Raw genomic sequence first — 21935 nt, forward strand, 5'->3', positions numbered from 1 at the left:
GAGAGGGAGAGAAACTCACCGCAGCAGGCCATCTAGGTGACACACACACAGGAGTCTCTGGAAGCCCCAAGTCAGCCGCTCTGCATGACACACAAATATTAACTCCCTGCCACATGAGCCAAAAGCAGCAGGTGAACAGACAAACCGCGCTACCTGTCCACGCGCAAAGGTCCGACCCGGAAATGACGTCACCGTCAGGAGCAGCGAGAGAGAACTGGCCGGGAGGGATCGACCCCTTTTATAGAACGGTGCGCCCCTAGTGGTTGGCTGTGATGTTGCCAATTAGGCAGGCTCACCCACAGGTCTCTATCCTGCCACAATTAGTAGATGGGTTTTCTTGCTGAAAAAGGAAATTGAATTATAAAAAAAAAAAAACAGCTGAGCAATCAGCATTTTCAGATTTTTATATTAAATTTGGGACTGGAAAAGCTGTTTAGCTCAACGCAGTTGGCTGCATGTTTAGCTTGCCACAATTAAGCCAACCTCAGCGAAATGTCTCATAGTACAAGTGCTTTATGAGATGAACCCTGCAATAAAAGTCACGTATTGGATCCAAACAATCTAAATATATGATGTGATTTAGAATCAGTCACTGACCTGCATACACTTTTACTAGCCCTGAGCCACAGTTTATGTCCAACCCTGACAAGACAGGAAGCGTTGACCATCTGTCCCCTAACCTGAACTGGACTTTTCACATCTTAAACTTGGCAACACGAAGGATGCCGAATGTGAACCTCAGTCTGTGGTGTCAAAATCAAGTAGTTAGATAGAAGGCCGGGGTGAATGCTTGGGTGAACTATGAATTCAGCCCAGTATAAGGGTGCTACACTGATAGATAAGGTCAGAATTTATTGTCTCTATTTTTATTGTTTTGGAAGGTACAGATGAAGCCTACTGACCTTTGCAAAAATGGCTTATATTTCCTCATTCAGCCCTCTCAGGCATAAGTGCCCAATTTAGCAAGCCAAAAGGCCTTTTAAGGAAAGAAGTATATATATTCATGGCTAAATATAATTACACAATCATACAGCAAACATTAATCATAGATGCTGGATGTACTTTTTGAATGTCAAATGCAAAACAGAAACGTGCATAACTTTCAATTTAAATTTTGTTATCAGAAGCACTTTTATTTACTGTATAATCGCAGTGTTATCAGGCTCCAACCATGAACTCCTCTGCCATTTGGTTTGCCCTTTATATTTGCCAGAACTTCTCGCCTTTTTAAATGCAGAAAGAAGATGAGCAACCCCAGTGTGTGTGTGTGTGTGTGTGTGTGTGTGTGTGTGTGTGTGTGAGTGTGCAGCACAGCACACCAACAGCCCCAAACATACATTCTCACCTCATTCATTCACATTAGCTGCTTTTCACCCTGCTTATGCAGAAAGCCTCCATTTCCAGGTGTACATTTTTTTCATTACAAGGGGAATTGAAAAGGAGATGGGGACTACTTTTTTGCCTTTCTCCCGGTGATGAGTTCATGCATTTGAAGAGGATCTTTGTCACCCGGGAATTAGCACTCCATGCATGCACCCTCGCTGCTCTCCCAGACGGCCTTTACATCATCTGAGCCGGAGCGAGAGCTGGGAAGAGAGCAGGCTTCACGCTCACAGAAGGAGAAATAGAAAAAAAAGGGCAAAGAGAAAAAAGGAATACTGTCACTGACATGCATGCGTGTACAACTCTGAGTAAAACTAATACTCCTTATATCAATAAATCTCTGTTCGACCAGTGCAGATTCATAACGAGGGGTTTGTCAGGATATATTTCTTTGATTTATTCCTTTTCAATACGATTGGTCGTATTTAACCGCGGAGGCATCTTTGGAGGGCCATGAGCGACTGGAAGACAGCACCTCCAGTGAATTTAACCCTGCAGGCTGCACTGTTCCTCCCACACATGTCAGCCATGGCAGACAGTCGGTATTAGAATAGGGAAATAAATAAATATTGCACAGGAGAGGAAACTTCAGATGTGTAAGCGCATGCGTGAGGATGTGCGTATGTATCCTACATGCGCAGCTTTTGAAAGAGAGTGTGTGTCATGTCATGTTTCAGCTTGTGCCGGTGTGTGTTTAAGCCACGTGGGTGAATATGTGGGCGACTGTGTCCGTAGCAGATACAGTTGGCGTCAGAGCCGGCCGCTTCCTTATGATGGCACTGCTCATTAGTCGGCTGCTAGGTCTACTCTGACTCTGAACTCTGAAGGGGCGAATACATAAGAGGATTTCACAGTTGGCACGGTACCGGTAAGACACCTGGCGTGGCCGGTGCGCGCGCGTGTGTGTGCACATGTATGCCAGTGCCAGTAGAAAAAGGAAGCCCTATGTGGCAACACATCAAAGTGTGCTCCCATAGGAATGTGTTGTAAGAAAAAAATGCATGATTGAGCCCTTTGAAGATCAAGCAATTTTTTTTTTTTTTTATGTAAATCTGGTGAAAAGGTTTTGAATCATCAAACTGCCGCATAATAATAATGTATTGTCATCTAAACAATCAGACCCCCTTTTCACTTTTTGACAGAGTAATTAGCAACCATGATCCGAAATGAATGTTCAGATTATGAAACTCCTGAACTCCTAATTCTCAAAGTTTCTCATAATTGGGCAGCGGCGTCATGTGCAGCGCATTCAAAAGTTCAAATTCAGAAAAGCATGCTGAATAAGGAGAGGCGTTCTTTTTTCCTTTTTCCATTGAATGCGTCTTTGCTTCCCGCGTGGACCCTTATATCAACTTTGCTAAGTCTAATTTATCGATGCAGGGTGGTTTTACATTCATCTGGCATTGACATTATGCTCGTGAAAAGCAGGGAGAGCTTTGTGGATTTATCTTTGACTCCCACGCAGTTCTTGGCTTCTAATTTTCTGATAACGGCAGAACATGAGTCCCCCCCCCACGCCAAAAGACACAACTTGAAACTCGAATGTGCAATTACAGCAGAATGAAAGTCTCCGACTCTTCCATAACGTAAGACCACAATGGAAGCAGTGAAAAAAATCCCAGTGCTGCTTTGTCCAACTGCATTTCTTGTTACAGGATTGTATTCGGAGGCAATAGATGTGCTGTTGATTTTGGGAATTATTTTCCACTCGCAGTTGTGTGTGAAACTCTTCCCTGAACCGCTGTGGCTCAACCTCCAAATCCTCCGAAAGCGTGCCGCCAGAGTCAGTTCCTGCCCTGACTAGCCCTTATCTTAGGATACAGCCTGTTCCAACGTCTGACAAAATCCAGACAGATTAGCCCTGACTAGGAGTTAAACGAGTCACCTTCAAAGCCTCAAAGACTATTATCTGTTACCACTGAGCCAAAGGTCCTCGAGAGCGCGAGCTGTGTAGTCCAAAATGTTGGAGAGAGATCACAATTTAGATGCAATATTTTCTGCAATGAAAATGACGGAATGGTTACTGATAAAACGCAGACGGGGTATTCAGAGAATGACAATGTAAAAAAAAAAAAAACACGAGGTTAGACGCCGCCTGTTTTTATTGTGGTCAGAACATCAGCCGATATCCTTGTTTCATACACTTTATCTACAATTAAAAACGCTGTTTGTTTTTTTTTGTTTGTTTTCTTTTTTTTGTACAAATAGCTGTGCACGCTATGAACACGACTTTGCTTTACCCAACCTCACTAATTTCCTGTTCATGTGTAATCAAACAACAGCTCTTTATTAAAAGATTCAGGCTTGTTGTACATCAGACCACACCCAGACCCACAGGCAGGTGTAGTCCTCTGAGCACCTGACCACACCCAGCGTGTTCCACATACAGAGAACTGCACAGAGGAGGCAGCTCTGTATGACTGATCAATGGCTGTGCAAGCTGGGTTACTAGCCTCAGTGTAGGTCCACTGTAAAGCAATTTTATATAAATAAATGATGTTTCAGTCATTAATTAAATGAATTTTCATTTAATTCCTGTGCGAGTGTTCTATGGTAAAAGTCTGTTAACTTCTGGAAAGATCATTCATTGGTTAAAAAAATGTTGACTGTGAGTAAGAGGCGGGATGCAAGCGCTTGCTTGTCTCTGCTGTCGAGGTCACACACTTTGCGAATGAAACCATCCGCTCTGGCGTCCTTCCCAACTGTGACGACCCACTGGGAGTGATAAAAGAGAGCAACAGTATAAAAAGCCATTTGGCTATAAACACGCAGTTATCACACAAGGTCTTGGGTCAATTTATTGACTCTTAGCTGGTTAAAATCGAGCTCCCTAAGACATTAAAAGCATGCCAATATGTTCACTGTCAGTATCTTAACATGCTCAAAACTGGGAAACTACTGTCGGTGTGATCTTGGGGGAGTTCAGTGAGGCAAGACCACTGCTTATTTACTTTTGGTGTGTTTTTTGCATCACAAAAAGCTTCACAGGGTTTGGAGGTCAGTAATTCAAACTACTGTTTAGATAAAACATATTTTTCTCAATTGAAACTGACAGATTTGACAGAATAATAAAGGATGTGGAAACCATGAGATGAGATTGTCTAAAGCAGCGGTGGCCAAACTTTTTCCCTTAGAGGGACAAAACTCAATTTCAATGGTGGGTCACAAGCCAGAAGCAAACACCTATTGTATAGTATTGTATCGCTAAAATGCAATAATTCCCTTAATGGGCTGACTTCCTGTACTGAGCTGACTTCTCTGCCTGCCGTGCTCAGATTATGAAAAGTAATTAATGCTGTAATTAGGGATCCTACTTATTTAAACAGCAGTTTTACCTCACAAACAATAAAACATGGATTTATATGAGCATTTTTAAATCATCTATTTGTTTATTTTCACTAGGAACATCCAGCAGAAAAAATCAAAACTTATGGCCGGTCAATTGTAGCAAGCTGGCCCCACTTTGGGTAACCGTGATCTAAAGGGATTTAGTAGATCAGTAGGAAATTATATTATTCATCACTCAAGTACATTAGTAAGTCAGTAGTAAGTGCTCTTTATGCTTGTGGTGTGTCAACACTTGAGGGTGTTGCAGACATTGTGTTAATAAAGTCCATTAAATGTTTAAACTGGAGTCAAATTCCCTGTATGTGCACACTTCTGACAAGCATTTATTTTTCTTCATAAAAGGGAAATACAAAGGACATCACAGACTGTGCACTCATTATCTCCTCCAGTGCATACAATTTTCTATAGCTGCTGGAGATAAAACTTCCTGGTCTGCCACTTCTTCTTCGGCTTTCATTTTTTTGGGGGGTTGAACTTCAGGTACTTCGAGGTTCAGTCTGCCCTCGTGTACTTTGTTCTTTGAGTTTTCAACCCCTCACTCTTGTGCCATATGCTATTCTAAAGTGACTTGAGAAGTGATTCAGTCAAGATTCAAGAGTCTTTATTGTCATTGAGCATGTCAATGAAATTTTCATTGCAACCCCCATGTAAGGAACAGATAGTAAAAACGGATACAGGGCGGAAACAGCTCCTTGTGTCGCACCCCGCCTTGCCCTTGGCCTTGCCGATTACTGCTTCCACGCTTTCCTGTGAATGTCAGAATATGTCATTTAAATACAAATGTTGCTGTTGCTGTAACAGTTGTTATTCGCATAAACCGTTTAAACACAACTTGTTCTATTCATTCAAACAAGCAATCCAAGCTGTTTTTTGATGGCTGAGGACAGCTTTCTCTTATGCCACTGACAGATGTCAACTCATTGTTCTTCTTTTCCAGCCTGCCACGCCTGCTCTTATTTCTAAATGATGACCATCTCTCCAAAAATAATCGATTGCTTCAGTAATTGTATTGTTAATTACAGTAGACCAGAGGCGCCTCCCACTCATTTTCACTCTTTCTCTGTAACCATGAGGAATTAAGTTGGAACTTGATTGATGTTGTTTGCCATCAGCTCCTTAATCCTGCGTAGTGCTCCTCAACTGTATCACACCGCATTACAAATTGCCAGCGTGCTAATGGAGAATCATGAATAATCCAAAAGAATGAGTGCTCGACAGTTTGTCCCGGCGCACGTAAACATGAGCCAGACCTCCCACTTAATTTATGAACGTGTGAAATCCGCGTTCGAGAACTACCACAGGAAAAGTCCCTTATGTAGCGATCGCCATTACTTGAAGATTTACCCTTGCTCTGGAACATTTTAATCACTGGTAAACATGTTGCAAGCAATGGGAAAATAATGAAGATTAAGTCAGGAAGAAATTGAGCAGGATTTAAATTAAGCTGCTGACACTCCTGCATTATGGTGACATAGAACATTAATTATTACAATATAAAAATGCCCTGAAGCCCGCTAAATACTTTATCTTTGTTGCCTGCAATGTTTCCATCTCAACACTGTTCAGCGCTAATTTAGCAAGAACCCAGAAAGGCTTGGAACAGCCTGCTCGCTAATGAATGCAAAATAATTGTCCGGCACCACCGTCTCGTGTTCAAATGATTGCCTTTTTTGTGTGTGCGCTTGTGTTTGTGTGTGTGTGTGTGTGTGTGTGTGTGTGTGTGTGCCACATACTCACTGTCACTGATTAGATTCCTGGCTGTGTTTTTTTAATGACTTTTAATGAAAACCTTTCTACACTTCGTCATGATCACCTGATGTATAAACGAACAGTAAAAGATTTAAGGAGTATCATTACCAGTTACCATTGGCATGATAATTTTATTAATTACAACCATGTGATTAACTGTCTTTCAGGGCTAGAAGAGGGCAGCCAAGACTTAATTTGGAAAAGCGCTTCCACTGGAAATAAATGGGAGACAGAGCCATGGTTAGCCCAAAGACTGCTTCTGTGAGGTTTCACACTTAAAAGGACTGTATTTAATAGATGTGATGGCAGCTTAAATGTGTACCTCAGAAATATAGTCTTACTCACGGACACCTTTTTGCACCTTTGCCAGCTGTGCGAATGCTGTCCTGAAGTACCCATAAAAGTACGCTGAGCAGGTTAGTTCTGTCTGAATTGTAAAGAGCATAAAATGTGCTCACCGTGTGACGCCATCTTGCCTTTTAGTTCAAAGGGGTTAAGTTTAAAAAAGCTGGCTGCTACACTTCCCATAATGCAGCGAATTAGCATCCTTTTTGAGCACCTTCACCAGGACACAGTAAATGCTCACACTGGTCAGATTTCATGCCCCCAGTTTTTGCCTTCCATGCCCCCAAGATGATTAATACTCCCCATGACTGGTAAATTTACTATGTAATGTGCACAATTTCTGACCACCTGACGACCCTCAATATTCGCCCTCTTTTCAGTTCTAGTTTGGCCTCTATCAACTCCTAACACCAACATCTGGCCCTTTAGCAGCTAGATGCTCTCCATTCGTCACTGATTTTGCCTGCTGATCGGTGCTGAACAGGTAGCACACAGCAGGTTTACAGGAGCTTTGTTTGCTGCAGAACATTTGGCTGATCTGCAAGACTGAGCCAATATAGCAAATGTCTGCTGAAACCAAAATAATCAGCTAAAAGAAGCTAAACAGCTTAGTATAGCTGCAGAGGAGGCCCTGACCCCTTTGACATTACACATAGCTATTTGATCCACTGTTAATATGAAAACTATTATACAGTGGAATTTCAAACATAAGCCATCTGATGCCGGATCACACTGAAGAGTGAATAAGTGGCTCTTTTGAGAGGCATCAAGTGCAACATTCCCGCCTCCCTCTGACGGGCGTTTTCTCTGATTCGTTCTGAGTATTCAGAGCCTCTAAAGTTCCTGACTGCAGGCATTACACTAAAAGCAAACCCATGTTTTTTAAAGTCATTTTCCTAACCCCGCCACATAAATTTAATAATTTGCCCTCTCGGTTGACGTGCTTTCAGGCAGTCAGGCGTGCCATATGACCCCCGGCAATAACTCCCGAGAGGGCTGGAAAGGTGACCTCTGTGAATTGCATGCATATGACTAGGCATTGTCAGTAAGGGGTGATAATAGTATGCACAGCTGAATTCTCCATCATACCCAGAGGTATGTATGTGACAAATGGGATATGTTTTAATGGTGGGAAGGGAAAATGGAAACAGTTTGGGGACATGCAGCGTGCCCTCCTCAAAATACCTGACAAATCTCATTGCAGTTAATTTGATTAATGTGTCACTTTCTAAACAAGCACGAGAGCGGCAACTTGTTGCAGATGGACGTCGGCCACTGCTCGCTTGATTACAGCAGTTTGTTGTGAAATTATTGTAATCAGACCTGACACACAACATGGCTGTAACTCATTAGCGGGCTAACACAAAGTAACTGCATAATAATGCGTGCCCTTTTCCACTGCGTTATACAATACGTTTGACAAGACCAGACTGGCGTCCAGTTAGTGAGAAGCAGCATTTCATGGTCTTTAAAATTGTTTGAGTTCTGATTTTAAGAATGCTTGCTTTAATTTAATCAAGCCCGCCCTGTCTAGCACTCAGACCTGAGCGCTGCCCAGTTCTCCCGCAGTCTGTCATCTAAAGCCAAGCGAGAGCTTTCTTGCTTTGACTTCCTTCTCACCTCAATACGTGCTCTTCTCTCTCCTTGAAATAAATGCTCCTCATTTGATCTGTGTTGAAAGATGGTTATGAATCAGAAAAAAACATCTCAAAGCGGGAAATCTGTGCCACGCTCATCTGTATGTGTCAGAAATGTCACACAGCGGCGATTCCACCAGGAAAGCCGTTCCTCTGGTGCACAGGAAGTGACGGGTTTCACATTCCTGCCGCCAGCAGTTCTGTTTTGTACATATTTGTTAAATGAACGAGTTGAAGAATGGGTGAACTCATTACTGGCCACACTGTTTCATTGACATGTGATCTGAGTCAAAATGCTCCACCAAGTCTTCATTATCAAATCCATCACACAGGCTGACGTGGTCCTGTCCATGACGACGGCGTTCCACAATGACAGCATCAGAGCTGGAGTCTTCCTAAGCTTAACTCCGTACACACAAAGTGGGAGCAATTTCCTCCTGATCCATCACTGAGGTTACACCGTCCTTGGTGTGATAACCCATTTAGCTGTTAAAGCGTCCTTATCAGACATGCATACGCGAGTGGTACATGAGGTTTTGGGACCAGTATCAAATTGTGAGAGAATGGCGCTCTTTTCAACTGAAACGCTGCTGTTCCAGCTTCATAAAGAGTCATCAGTACCAGTGACAACAGTGCAGCAGGGCAGAGGGCTTCTCTCTGTGGTGGCTAGTGGCTTGATAAAATGAGACAAAGCTGGGATGAGTCAGTGACCATGACACAGGCCCAGTGGCTGTTAGGTATTGTTTTGCAATATCTCTGCAATTTCCTGTGAAGTTCCTATAGCCTGACAGTCCAGTCAACATTAGTGAACTTCAACAACTCTCATAAAGCCAGGAAACACTGAACTAAGAAACTGGAAAGTCTGTAGTCATCAAGATGTAGAAGAAAATCCTACTCTCACACTCTATAATGCTGTCATTGTATTTCTCAGTCCACTTTGTTGTTCGGAGGCGCATTTTCCTGTTTTTGTGGCCGAGACATGGTGCAACACTGAATGAAATATCTCTGCAGCGGGCGAAATAAAGTTTGATGAGTGAAATGAGTTTGACAGTGTGAACATCCTCACAGCTGAAGTGAAATTGCTCCCCTCTACTCGCCATTTTGCATGTTCAGCAGTCATTCAGGGAGAAATCCATCACGGATGAGGCAAGAGAAGCACATTTTCTCCACTGGAAGTAGCCTCAACAGGCCGGAATGCAATGCCACCCACAAGACATCTGAGTAAGACACATGGTTCATTTTGTGACAGGCAACTCTCCTGCTGATTTCTGAATTGCTCTTTTTTTTTTACCTGAGTGTACAGTAAAACCTGCTGATCAGATGAGCTAAGATGGGGGGGGGGGTGTTAGAAAACATAAGAAATCAGCCAGTGAGGTAGAGGAGAGAGGTGACAGAAAAGTGGACAGCCCCGCAGCAAAAATGTTAAATTAACCGGGAGACCATTTCCAATGCTTCGGGTTAGAAAATCTGTCTGCAAGCAATGGTGATTATAAATTCTAGGCCCCCTGACAACAGCTCACTCGGGGTCCTGAAACATTGGATACTGTAATCCAGCTCTGGGCCCCTGACTCATTTAAGGTTTTCCTCCAATTATGCACCCATGTCTGCAAGATCATTGATTAAATAGTGTTACTACTAACAGAAGTGAGGTTTTCAGATGAAAATTTTGGGTGCTGTGTCACGCCCTCCACCTCTGCCCTCTCCTAGTGGCAACCCCTCTTCCCTTTCCCCTCCTATCTCTCCCTCTTCCTCTCACACTCTTTCCTCAGGTGGGCGTGTGCAGGCTGGTGTGTGAGGCTCAGACAGGTGCTGTGAATCTGCCTATTAGTAACTCAACTCACCTGTGGCGGGGCGTGGTCTACCTCTGCTCCATTGTTCTCCCTCTGCCATAAATACCGGCCTCAATCCATGGCTCGATGCCGGACTGTAAACTACACTCCGTCAGTTTATTACCAGCTCCTCCAAATTAGTACGTTTGCTCTTTGCTTGATTGTGCTTGAAAGTAATTCTGCTTTTCTTTTTGCTCTGTCTCAGTTTGGATCACCTCCGCTGCCTTCTGCCTGACGCTCCTCTGATTCCTGATAACTCGGCCTCTCCAACTCTCCTGCCCATTCTCCAGTCAACCCACTTCCTCTGCTACACCTACCCGCTGCCATCAGCCTCACCTCCAGCCACTCCGTCCAAACCTAACCCACAGCCACCCTCAATAAACCCTTTCTATCGTTGGTCCTGTTTTGTTAGTTGTTGGTAGCCTTAGTAGCTCCCAGTTAGTTGATAGTGTGCCCTAGTTCCTTTGTTGGGTTCCTGTGTTCAGCATTTTATGTTCCTTTACTAGTCTGGACTAGTGGAGTTATATGTTCCCCTCCAGTATTATTGCCATTTGGGCTAGTCATTGAATTGTGAAATTATTCTGCTAGGAATAGTTTGGTAGTTGGTCTCACTTCACTGTTTATTGTATTAAGCACTCTGGGGTTTTTGTATTCACTTATTGTAAATAAATTCTTGTATAAAGTTATTCGTGTACTGAGTTCTTCATCTGTGCCTCTGCCATCCGAGCCATGACATGCAGTCCCATTTACCACAACCATGTTAGTCATGTAGCTATCTATACGTGCCTCAGGATTCTTGAGATTCTAGGCCAACCAAGGAAGGAAATGTTAAGCAGAATTGAACTCTTCAGGTAACCTCATGTGCCAGATGCTTTGTTACACAGAACCATCTGGGAAGTCTTTCTTGGAAACTGGAAAAGGGCGAGCACTTTCAAAATAAAACACCTGTCAGGTGATTGGATAAACCATCTGCCTATGACAGGCTATCACAAGCTAACTTCAACCAATCAGATCGATGAACCTAATGACGCACAGTAGCAGGAGATCAGTGGAGCCAGATGGTGAATCAAACTCTTGCTGCAGCCATCAGTTATCGTTCCCATGGAGACAAGCCTTCAGTGGTGTTTTTGCTATTCTTTTAATGAAGAAATATTCCAGTTCTGATATAATTGTTTAGACTAACGTCTTAACAGCATTTAAACTTACCTCTTTAGGAACCGCCATTGTTGTTTTTGAAGTGAGATAGCAAAGTAAAATAGCACTTTTATGTGAGTGAGATGTTCACGAAGACAGAGGGAAGCTTAGCCTGCTGTTGTCAGTGGGATACATTTACAAATATTTTACATGCAGAGAAATAGAAAAAATGAGAAATTGTATAATAAGCAGCAAGTTTATACAGTAGAGTTATTTACTGACCACCAAGAGCTGGGTAAGGTGAGTGCTCTCTTTAGCTCTAAGCAGCGTTTTATTTCACACACCACATCTCTCATAGCCAGCTTTAGTGGCATCAGGCTTTATATTTATTTCATAAGCAAAGGCTAGAGGGTAGAGGACACAGTGCAGCTCAGTGCATCCTCTACCAGGACAACAGTCACTGGTAGAGGAACTGTGTCAGCAAATGGTCCGGTTTGGGCCTCAGTCTCTCAAGTTGAAGGATCCACATAACACATCATGTCCTCCACAGTCTGACTGTAACTACGGAGGCCGAGGTGACAGACTCAGAAAAAACTGGAAAAAGTGTGTTATGTCTCTAATGTTGTCTAAAGGTGGTTCTCACAGCGATCGGTCGGCTTCCTCCGACCTTAAATCTCCACTGTGAACCAGTGGGAATATCTAAAGCAGCACCCTTCAGATGTTTGGAGTAGAGGTCATCTTGTCTCTGCTTAGAAGCTGGACGATTCTCATGTTCTCTGAGTCCTTGCATCAAAACCCACCCACTGTTCATGAAGAAATGTTAAGAAATGTCTTATCTGGCACATAGCCAGTTCTCTCGTTGCCTATGTGCCGTTGTAGGTGAGGCTGAAGGACTTCAAGGAGCAGGCCTGAAATTATTTGTTTAGGTAGCCTCAACAGTTTGTTTAGGTATGAAGACTTCTGAAGCTGCTGGTTTCACCGTGTCATCAATCTGAACAAAATCCAAGTGATTCCTGGATGACTATGGCTTAGATCAAACTAATAGTAAGACTTTAAATAGATGTCAAAATTAATCCGTTGCACAAAGCTGTCAAGTTCTTCTTAAGTAGGACTAATTTGCCATAAATTAAAGAAACCACTCAGCTCCTGTCACTCCAGCAGAAAATTACAGTTACAAGAACATTTTAGTCAGAAAGTTTAGTGAACAGTATAACAATAAAAAAAAAAAAAAAAAAAAAAACTTCAAGCAGCATGAAATCTCTTAGATGATGTGGCTTCAGCAGATCTCGTCAGTCAGGCTCAGGAGAGCTTCTCTCTAATAACTCTGTCCCCTCTCATGGCCTGATCCACAACATGAGTAACAAACCACAAAAACATTGTGAGCTATGTTTCTCTTTTGTCGTCTGGTGCCACTGGTCAACAGCTGTCCCTGACCGTTATGCAAATATGGCTCTGAGTTCTAAGTTAGCCTGTGGCAAACGTTTTAAGCTTAATATGAGTCAGTCTTAATTATGGTGAAACTGCCTAAATTGTGTTAGTTTAATCTAACTAAGATTGGCCTAACACTACAAACCAGTCTGAAATATCTGTGTGAAATAGACCCAATTCATTTCAAGTATATTTAAGCATATTTTCAACACATTGGTGATATGAAACAATTCTACTAAGTGTGTTGTGAATGCTCATGAATCCTGATTTTCACTGGTGCACTTCAGCGCACTTAAAGTTTGTAACAAGTTGTGCCAATTTAGCAGGAATTTACACATCAAGTATACTCAAGTATTATTGAAGTGCACATCCAAAAAGTACATTCTTCAAAAGGTATGATTGACTACAAATAATTAAAGCATTTTGGGCATGGATGCATTCAGGCTTAGGTGAAAAAAATATTATACTACTGTCGTAGGAAATATCAGTACCCCCCTCTGCTAACAAAACTCTTTCATTCGTCGACAGTAGAGCTACTTCCACACTACAGTTCAATGAATCAAACCCCCTGAAGTCAAAGGACACACCTATGTAAATGTGTTATTATGTCAGCATATAAGAGGGACGAATATAATCAGCAGGAAAGACAAGAATTATGCACAGATATAGTAGAATGGCCTCCCCAGCAGCTTCCTCAGTATGCACTTAATTACCACTGATATATGTAGAGATGGAAGAGTTGCTCAGTTTGCTAACCTCCCGATACACTCAGAGAGAAGTGGGATAAGGGGGGGAAGTACATTAGCACTTGACATATGCGTTTCCCTTTTGTAGTTCTAGATGCAGTCTGTGAAGCACGGTGATATAAAATGCATAAACAGACTAATAGCAGTGCTACAGTAGGTAGTTCGCTGAACACCACAAGCATCAAGATAGCTGTGTATCCATAACATATTTATGAATGCAGGGACATTTTTCTGCTTTCTTTCCAGCACGCACACCAGTTAATAAACAAACACTCATTAATCATTTTCATGCAGCAGAGTTCAGGGTGTGAGGGGAAAATATAATGACAGTCATGGAACCTGCTATAATTCCAATATCCTCTATAATTTACCTTGACCAGACTGTTTTGAGCGGGGAATCTGTTCCAGCCGTGAAGCTGGGCCACCATGAAACGGTTTTAAATTAGTATTCATGGAGAGTTCATGCACATTTTTTTTCTGCCTAGGAAGTGATAATCAGGAATTCAAGATGCATATCCTGTGTTTGTCCTTTTCACAGAAAACAATTGTCCTGCCGTGCACCCCGTGTTTGGAAAGCAGCTGTCTTGGGTATACAGGATTTGAACTCTCTTGCTTTCAATCTCTCGACTCCCGGCGCAAACGTGCGCTCACACGGGGGCACCGCAATAATCTGCACGGTACATCGCCACGGAAACCAATCCCTCCCTCACCAGATTCTGTGTGACAACAAACCTGCGAGCCGCTCGTCATGACTTCAAATGGATAAAGATTACAAGCCGGCGAAGAGGCGAAACAAAGAGGAAGGGATGCAGGAGAGACAAACAAATGTAGCACGAGAGCAAACCTCAAGCGTGGGGGGTAATAAATCACAGCAAAGAGGATAGTCTAACTTCCTCTCCTCCTTTACAGAGGGCCGCTGCTAAAAATGCTGGCAAGGCTATTCCCAGCAGGAGGAAACTTCTGGAGATTACTGTGTAATAAGCCTGAAACGGGCTGCGGGTGAATTGAGACTGAGCGTTCACCCTTCCTCCAGGGTCACGGGACTCATTCTCTCAGGAACCAATTTCTGGTCAGACGTGTTAGTGTGGAAAAGAGGAAGGGAGAGAGGGTCATTTACGGGCCTGCAGGCCATTGTTTGCCTGCCTCTGCTCAATAGACATTTTTCAATCATCCGATGTCGACCCAGAACTGTTGGATTTAGAGCTAATTTGAATTGTAAATAAGGGTGCGAGCTTGACATCTCCTCACTCAGGCCAATGACAAGATTTTTAACTTGTTTCTTGGGCTTTTGTTCACGTCACTAAATTTCCCTGAAGCAGGTTATATGTTACAGAATACAATAAACCTGCAATAAGCATGAACTCATTTAAAAGCACTGTTTCTTCACACTAGTTCTTTAGTTGTTTGTATGTTACTCAGTTCAGTGGTATGTTTCGAGATGGTTTGTGGTGATGTTACATTAGTTTTGCGCATATTGAAAGTTATTCCCATTTCATAATAGAGTGGTGCATTTCATTGCATGTGCAGAGCTTCATTTGCTCATGGTTATAACGTTAACATCTGTATCTTGATATGTTATCTAGATAATGACGTTTAATCACTGGTCTTTATATCTACATCTGGTATTAAACACTCTTCTTATCTCAAATTTGCTGTGATCTGTTTAGAACTTAATATGCAAATTATGTTTGCAGAGTTGGAGGAGTTAAAAAGCTGTGGCACGACCCCGGATCATTTGCTTTTGTTCTGGGCAGCTCGACGTAGCAGGAAGAAGCAGATTCAGGTGACCTTTGACCTTGTTGTATTCATTCTTGGCTTATACGTAACCAAACTGTACAGATGGCATTCACTTATGTTTTTGCTAAAATCAAACTGCGAGCCAGACCTTCATCTTCAGGTGGTGAAAAAAAACATGCATCTCACAATTATTTCCCCCCTGGATTAGCTTTTGAAGCCATCTGCACAGAGGTCGACTCCCACCTTGCCAGAATCTTCATATATTGAATGTCTACATTGGAGGCGGTGAGTGCTAAGTTAGCGTGAGCCACAGTTGTCTTAAACTCGTACCTGTTGCCACTCTGACTAACAGCGCAGACTGGATCCTGAAACTAATGTCGCTTTGTCAGGATTTCATTTCAGTTAATGCTGAAATCTCTCTCTGCCTGCTTGTGTTTGCAGTTCACTGGCTGTTGCTCCTCTTCAGCTATTCTCACTGCACTTCATTCCCTCTGCCAGCTTTTTTCCTCAGCAGTAACTTTATTTTCCCTCTGTCTTCTCCGCCTGTCTCTGTTTGAATCTCTCTCACTACCTCTCACTTTCTACCTTCACAGTATATATCATGTCAAGCCAAACAATCCCCAAATCCCCAGCAAGAGGTGGTTTGAGCGTGTTCCCTGACAGATTCTCAGTTATAAGGTAGGTTTCCTGGTTGCACCAGTTGATATTACAGAGATTCCTCATGGTTTAGGAGCTAACTCTCTGCTCTCTGGCTCTCATAGCCTCTATCATGAGTTGCTGCGTTGACTGTCACTTGAATACGGTTAAGACGCTTTCCAAGCACAGAACAACCAGTGTAAATGTGCTCACAGACATGAACACTGGAATAAGTGGCGTTATCCATTCAGCTTTTCTTCATGCAATCATGGCACTGACTCTGGTTATTGAAGAACAGTTTTAGGGACTCACTGACATTTTGGCAAAGCTAACAGGGAAGTTGGAAATAGAAATCTAATTTCAATACTTTAAAGAGAGTGCGGTAATAAATTAGAGAGAGAAAAAAAAACTGATTTGTTTCAGTGAGGCACACAGCACTGACGCACTTTGACAAGTAAAGCCTTCATTGGAGCTGATAATGGCTTTTCTTGCCAAAATATAATTAAAGAATGTCGGAGCTTAAATGCTCAGCATCATTGTGGTAGGAATGGTTGATATTGCTTTAAATGATCTTTATTGTAGATTCAAGTAAATGAACATCAATAATAACAATGGGATTTGTTTTGGCAATACCGAGCTCTTACACACTGAAAAGTGCTGCTCACTTGAAGCTCTGAAAGAGTATCTCGAAGGCATCATTCAAGCATTAGCAATATACTTCAATTACATAGCAGTAAACATAGATATAATCCATAGCATTACCATAACACCTTGGTGTAGAGATATTTCGTTGCCTTCCAGTCTGATTTTAACTCTCCATGCTGGTGTGGGTTTTCTCCCAGAGTGTTTCCTTACCTTAAACTGACCCATACTACTGACCGAAACTATAGTAAATCAATGAGACAAACGCTGTACATATCTGCACCTCAGCACTTTCAATCTCATTCGTAACAACTTCCCCTCAAGGTGATGATCAAGGTGATGTTTTTATTTTCTTTATTGTGGTGACACCTTTACTGATACCGCTGTCACTGTTCTACTGCATTTCCCAGTGATCGCTTGTCAGAGTGTCACCAGTGGTTTGACGCCACTGGATTGACAGCAGCTCCCCGAACCCCAAACAAGCATGCATTAGCTTCTCCATAGAGACCAGAGACTGCAGAGGAACAGAAATTCAGATGGTGCCAGCAAGTGGCGATATATTTAGACGGCAGACATTACAGTCTCTCTAGACATCAAGGCAGTAACGCCATTGTTGCATATAATTTACAATCAATAGCAATCACAACCGTATCACCATTATAATGAAGACTGCAACTGCTTCCTGGAATTATCCCCGTGTGAAGACTCTTCCCACCCAAACTATCACTACATTCAACCTAGCAAGTGTGCTAAACAGATCATTTGAGACAAACACCCGCACTTTGACCATTAAGAACGCCAATTCTCTGACAAAGGTTGACAAGCTGCCAGTTTAATATTGGCGCGCACATAAGCAAAATCAGACGCTTAATGTGGACGTCAGTGAATAGAATGAGATAAAAGAGCCACATCCGCATCCCTCCACGTGATCCCTTCACATCATTGAGTGTCTGACATGTGGTCTGTTTTGCAGCCCAAAATGCACGAACATATCACATTCTGTGGACAGTGACTGCTTTGCATTTCCTCTTTAAACAAAATTAGGGTGCTTGAATCGTTAACTGGCAAAGAAAGCAGCAAAATGACCAGCTATATCTATGAAAGACTTGCAGTCTTCTTCATACAGTACAGCAGGGAAAGTTGCCACACTGTCCGCCCAGTATGGCTGTAAACAACCTTAAATTACAGCTAAGAGATGGTAATTCACCCTCGCTGTCACTTCAATATTTCAAATGCAGCACGGCTGAACACAGAGCCAGAAAATGTGTAAATGTCGAAATATTTACAAACTGCTCCATATATAGTACAAATGTACTTAGATTAATGTAATTTGCATGTGAAAGGAACAGCAAGAACGTCCAATGTTTCGGCTTCGTAATTACAGCCCAAAGAGGATTTTTGCAATCACAATTATCAGTTTAATTATGTCTGATAGCTATCAGGCCCTACGGCTTTATCAAAAGGATCTGCATTTAGAGAAGTGGTGGGGGACTGGCTTAATGAATTTCACATTTGTGGCTGGAGCCAATTATTAGCAGTGACATCCTAACATCTAATAATCCCTTTTAATACTACTTTTAAATGAAGCGAAAGAGTTCAGTGTTGCATTGTGGGATAACCCGGGACTGGTGCATTTTGACATGGAATAGGCCTCCGCAGGATGGGCAGAATCCATTCCTTCTGGTAATTGAAGTGTTTTGATATGCTGACGACTGATTACTGGCTACGGGGCATTGCAAGTCATCCTGCAACATCCGTTTTCCCAAAACACCACCTCCACCATCTCATCCATGCTTGCCACAAGTGCCCAGAAGCAAGAGTCATAATAAAACAAAATGAGAACAGGTTTTGCAGCATCATCAATATTCCTCACTCATCCCTGTTGCCCCTCAAAAAAAAAAAGAAGTTTTTAAGTGAACTCCTGGCAGGACTACAAATGCAAATGGAATCAATCAAAGATTGTCTGCTGATAGCCCAACTTATATGTCACGACCTTCTAATCCACCAATCACACATATTGCAGCTGGCCATGATTTAGTGGTATTGCAAACAAAAAACAGCATATTACTTCATGCGTCAGGCCTCTTCAATGCCTGAGCTGTTCATGCATTTTGTATAGCTGAGCTTTATGTTGAGCGGCTGGATCTCTATGCTTGTGGCAATGTCTGAGAGCAGGAGAAGTATAGCACCAAGCGGCAACCTCCAGGGCTGAAAAATGAAGCCAGCTCCGAGGTGCCGAAAGTGCCTTTCATTAAAAGTGTTCTGGGTAGGATCTTTGCACAGCACACTCTAAATTATATTAGGGCTTAACATTATGCATGATTCTGGACATGGCCACTTTGAGTGACAGCTAGCTGCTAGGTTTCAGCAACCAGGCCTCATTTGGCCCACCTCAGTTCCACCCCTTTGCCCATTTTTGGATTAGCAGACAGGCATCGCAGCCGCTGTCGCTGAGCTTCACAATGGCTCTTCAGAAACCTGAGGCAGACACCGCAGAGACCGGGTCTATGTTTTATACAGTCTGCGTACAGCACCCATTGAAAGAGAGCAGAGAGCTGACGTCATGCAGCAATAACATTTATCCACTGACCTTGTTTTGTTTCGCTTTTCCTGCTCTCAGGTCTCTGCTCTGTATTTCTTTCCTCATGTTGAATTCAGGACACTCACATTCACTTCCCCCTGCTCATCCACTCCACCGTTCACCGTTTTTTTTTCGGGGGGGTCACTCTGTCCAGAGAAGTCGACACTTCTTCCAGTGCTGTCACCATGGTTACCAGGACATGGACATTTAGGAGATTATGCAATTTCTTCCAAAAAAAAAAATGTCAGCCCTAAGCTAAAGAATGCAGAAGCGCTATGCCATTAAATCATGGTCAGCGCTAATTAAAAACAGCTCCAAAGGGAAACAGGACCTGTTCTATTTTCTTAAATCTTTTTAGACTTTAATAGGGTTACATAATGAATAATTAAGGGACTTTACTCTAACACATAACAGGTGTCTTTTTATATATATATATATATACATTGGAAACAATTTGGTTCCTGCAATATTACATTTAATGTTTAAAACGAAGATGATGACGTATTTAGGAACATAAATGGACAAACATCTGTACATTACTGGACTGTGTAGTCACGCAGGAATACCAGGTCACATGTAGCGCCTGCTGATAATCAGCTGATCTACTCGTGCATTACATAACAGAAGAAGACCATCTACTTTAAACACCCAGCAGGATACACCTGCTACTCTGCTGCTGAGCAGACCGGCCTTAACTCACAGGGTTTTACGTTTCAGCACATTCACGGACTGTTTAATTAATCGTTTCACTTACAGCGTATCTACAGTATCATAGACCAGGCATCTGCACCTTTGAATCAAACTCCTGTATCCTGTTCTGTGTGTTCAGTTTGCACTAATAGTGTAATGCACGGTCGCCGGCTGCTTTTATGAGTGAAATTGAATAGAGCCATGTCAAAAGATGCCAACACATCTCTTTTTAGGTGGAAAGTTTTTCTTCTCAGAGGTTATGATAGCTGTCATAGACAACACTACACAGATGGGAGGTTATTGATGGGGCATTGCGCATATGTCATTAAGCTGTAAATGGAGATCAGCTGCAAATACATGTCCGCCAGTTAAAAGAACATGCAGCACCCATCACTGTTAGAGGGGAAATAATTCAAACATCTCAATTTAAAAAACTGTATGGAGAAAAAATAGATTTGTAAAGAAAACATAGGCTCTTTTTCTCAGCTTTAATCTCAATGCACTCAAAGTTACTATTGTCCAGTTATGATAGTTGAACTAAATACTCAATCCTGAATGAGCAAAATATGATCAATGAACGTTTGCCCCATATTAAGAAGCAGCGTCTTTCACAGTTCACTTATCAGCAGTCTCAAAGCAACGCCGTCTCCGAGAATTTATGTTTCTGCACAGTTAATCTGCATTAATAATTGTGATGACAAAAGTAATCGCTGCCTGGATTATGTTCAGAGACAACGTTTGTTTGAGCGAATGAAATGCTGCGGTTTGTGTAATCTGCTGGAGTCACAGGGAGGTGGTCTGGATGGATGGGGGCGTGCAAAAGGCAGGAACTGTGACGCCAACACTGCACTGTACAACCACTGTATTAAAAGAGATTATAATCCTTGTCTGGCATGAACCACATGTGCCTAAACACAGCCATTAAAAAGATGAATTAAGTTGCAGGATTGATCATTTCACAAATGAGATACTTTGTCAGCAGCCACACATTCAGTTTCAACGTGTTTGCAAATTCCCAGGTATGATAATTAACACATTTCCTTAATTCATCATAACCTCAACACTTATGAAGACCTTATCAACATTCATTCAATTGTGCATTTGTTATATTTACTGATTTCTGGCCAGTTTTATGATACAGCTGCACAGCTGTCTCAGTACACGAATCATGCCCCGTAGCCAGTAATCAGTCTCTGTCGAGAAGAGTTGTTGTTCTGTTCAAGAACCTCACACAGATATTGGCAGGATTAAGCGTTTTAGTTCCATCGCCCCTTTTTTATAAAGGGTCGAGCCCCGACAGTATTACCCAGTGAGCGACTGTAATTAGCAGCAGATACCCGCACCCCGCGCGGTGCGCTGAGGTTACAGGACTAGCTGTGCTCTGAGCTCCTTCCTATAATGTGGGACAAGCACAGCGCTAAAGGTGCAGGAGCTTGACAATAGCACTTTGCTCACAACTTCCTTTCTCCAATTAAAATATGAAGTTCAATTATGGGTGGCTAACACTGTGTGGACCTGTTGAGAAAGGGGGAAAAGTCTCTGTATCAACATTCAGAGCAAATGTTCTCCAGTCAGTAGCGCACACACACAAGCATCACCTGGGCAATGGCGGGTCCCGCCATGGGAAAAGCCCACCCAGAGTCCTGAGGATGAACGCTGCTCTACGAATATATGTACATATATATAAAAAAATTGCTTGTCCTCTTTTGAGAAATGAGAAAAAAAAACAGCCTTCGGTCTCATTGGTGTTTATTTCAGGAATTCTCAAATTTCATTTCCACTTTAAAACATTATTATTTTTATTATTGCTCTTACAGCCAACTCTCTGGACACAGCACTTCTCCACCACATAACTTTTTTTTATTACTTTGCCTTTAAACGGAACACACTGTATTCAGGTAATGGAAGGTCTTATTAAAGCGGACAAGTTCATTTGTTTAAGTCATTTAGGGCATTTAGGTCCCTAATGGCTAATGATTTATTACAGGAAAGAATTCAGCATTCAGGCATCCTTGGACCCACCCGCCCTGCCAACTACAGAGATGTCATG

The sequence above is a fragment of the Chelmon rostratus genome, chromosome 4, assembly GCF_017976325.1.
Source record: "Chelmon rostratus isolate fCheRos1 chromosome 4, fCheRos1.pri, whole genome shotgun sequence".
In the NCBI taxonomy this organism is placed as follows: Eukaryota; Metazoa; Chordata; class Actinopteri; order Chaetodontiformes; family Chaetodontidae; genus Chelmon; species Chelmon rostratus.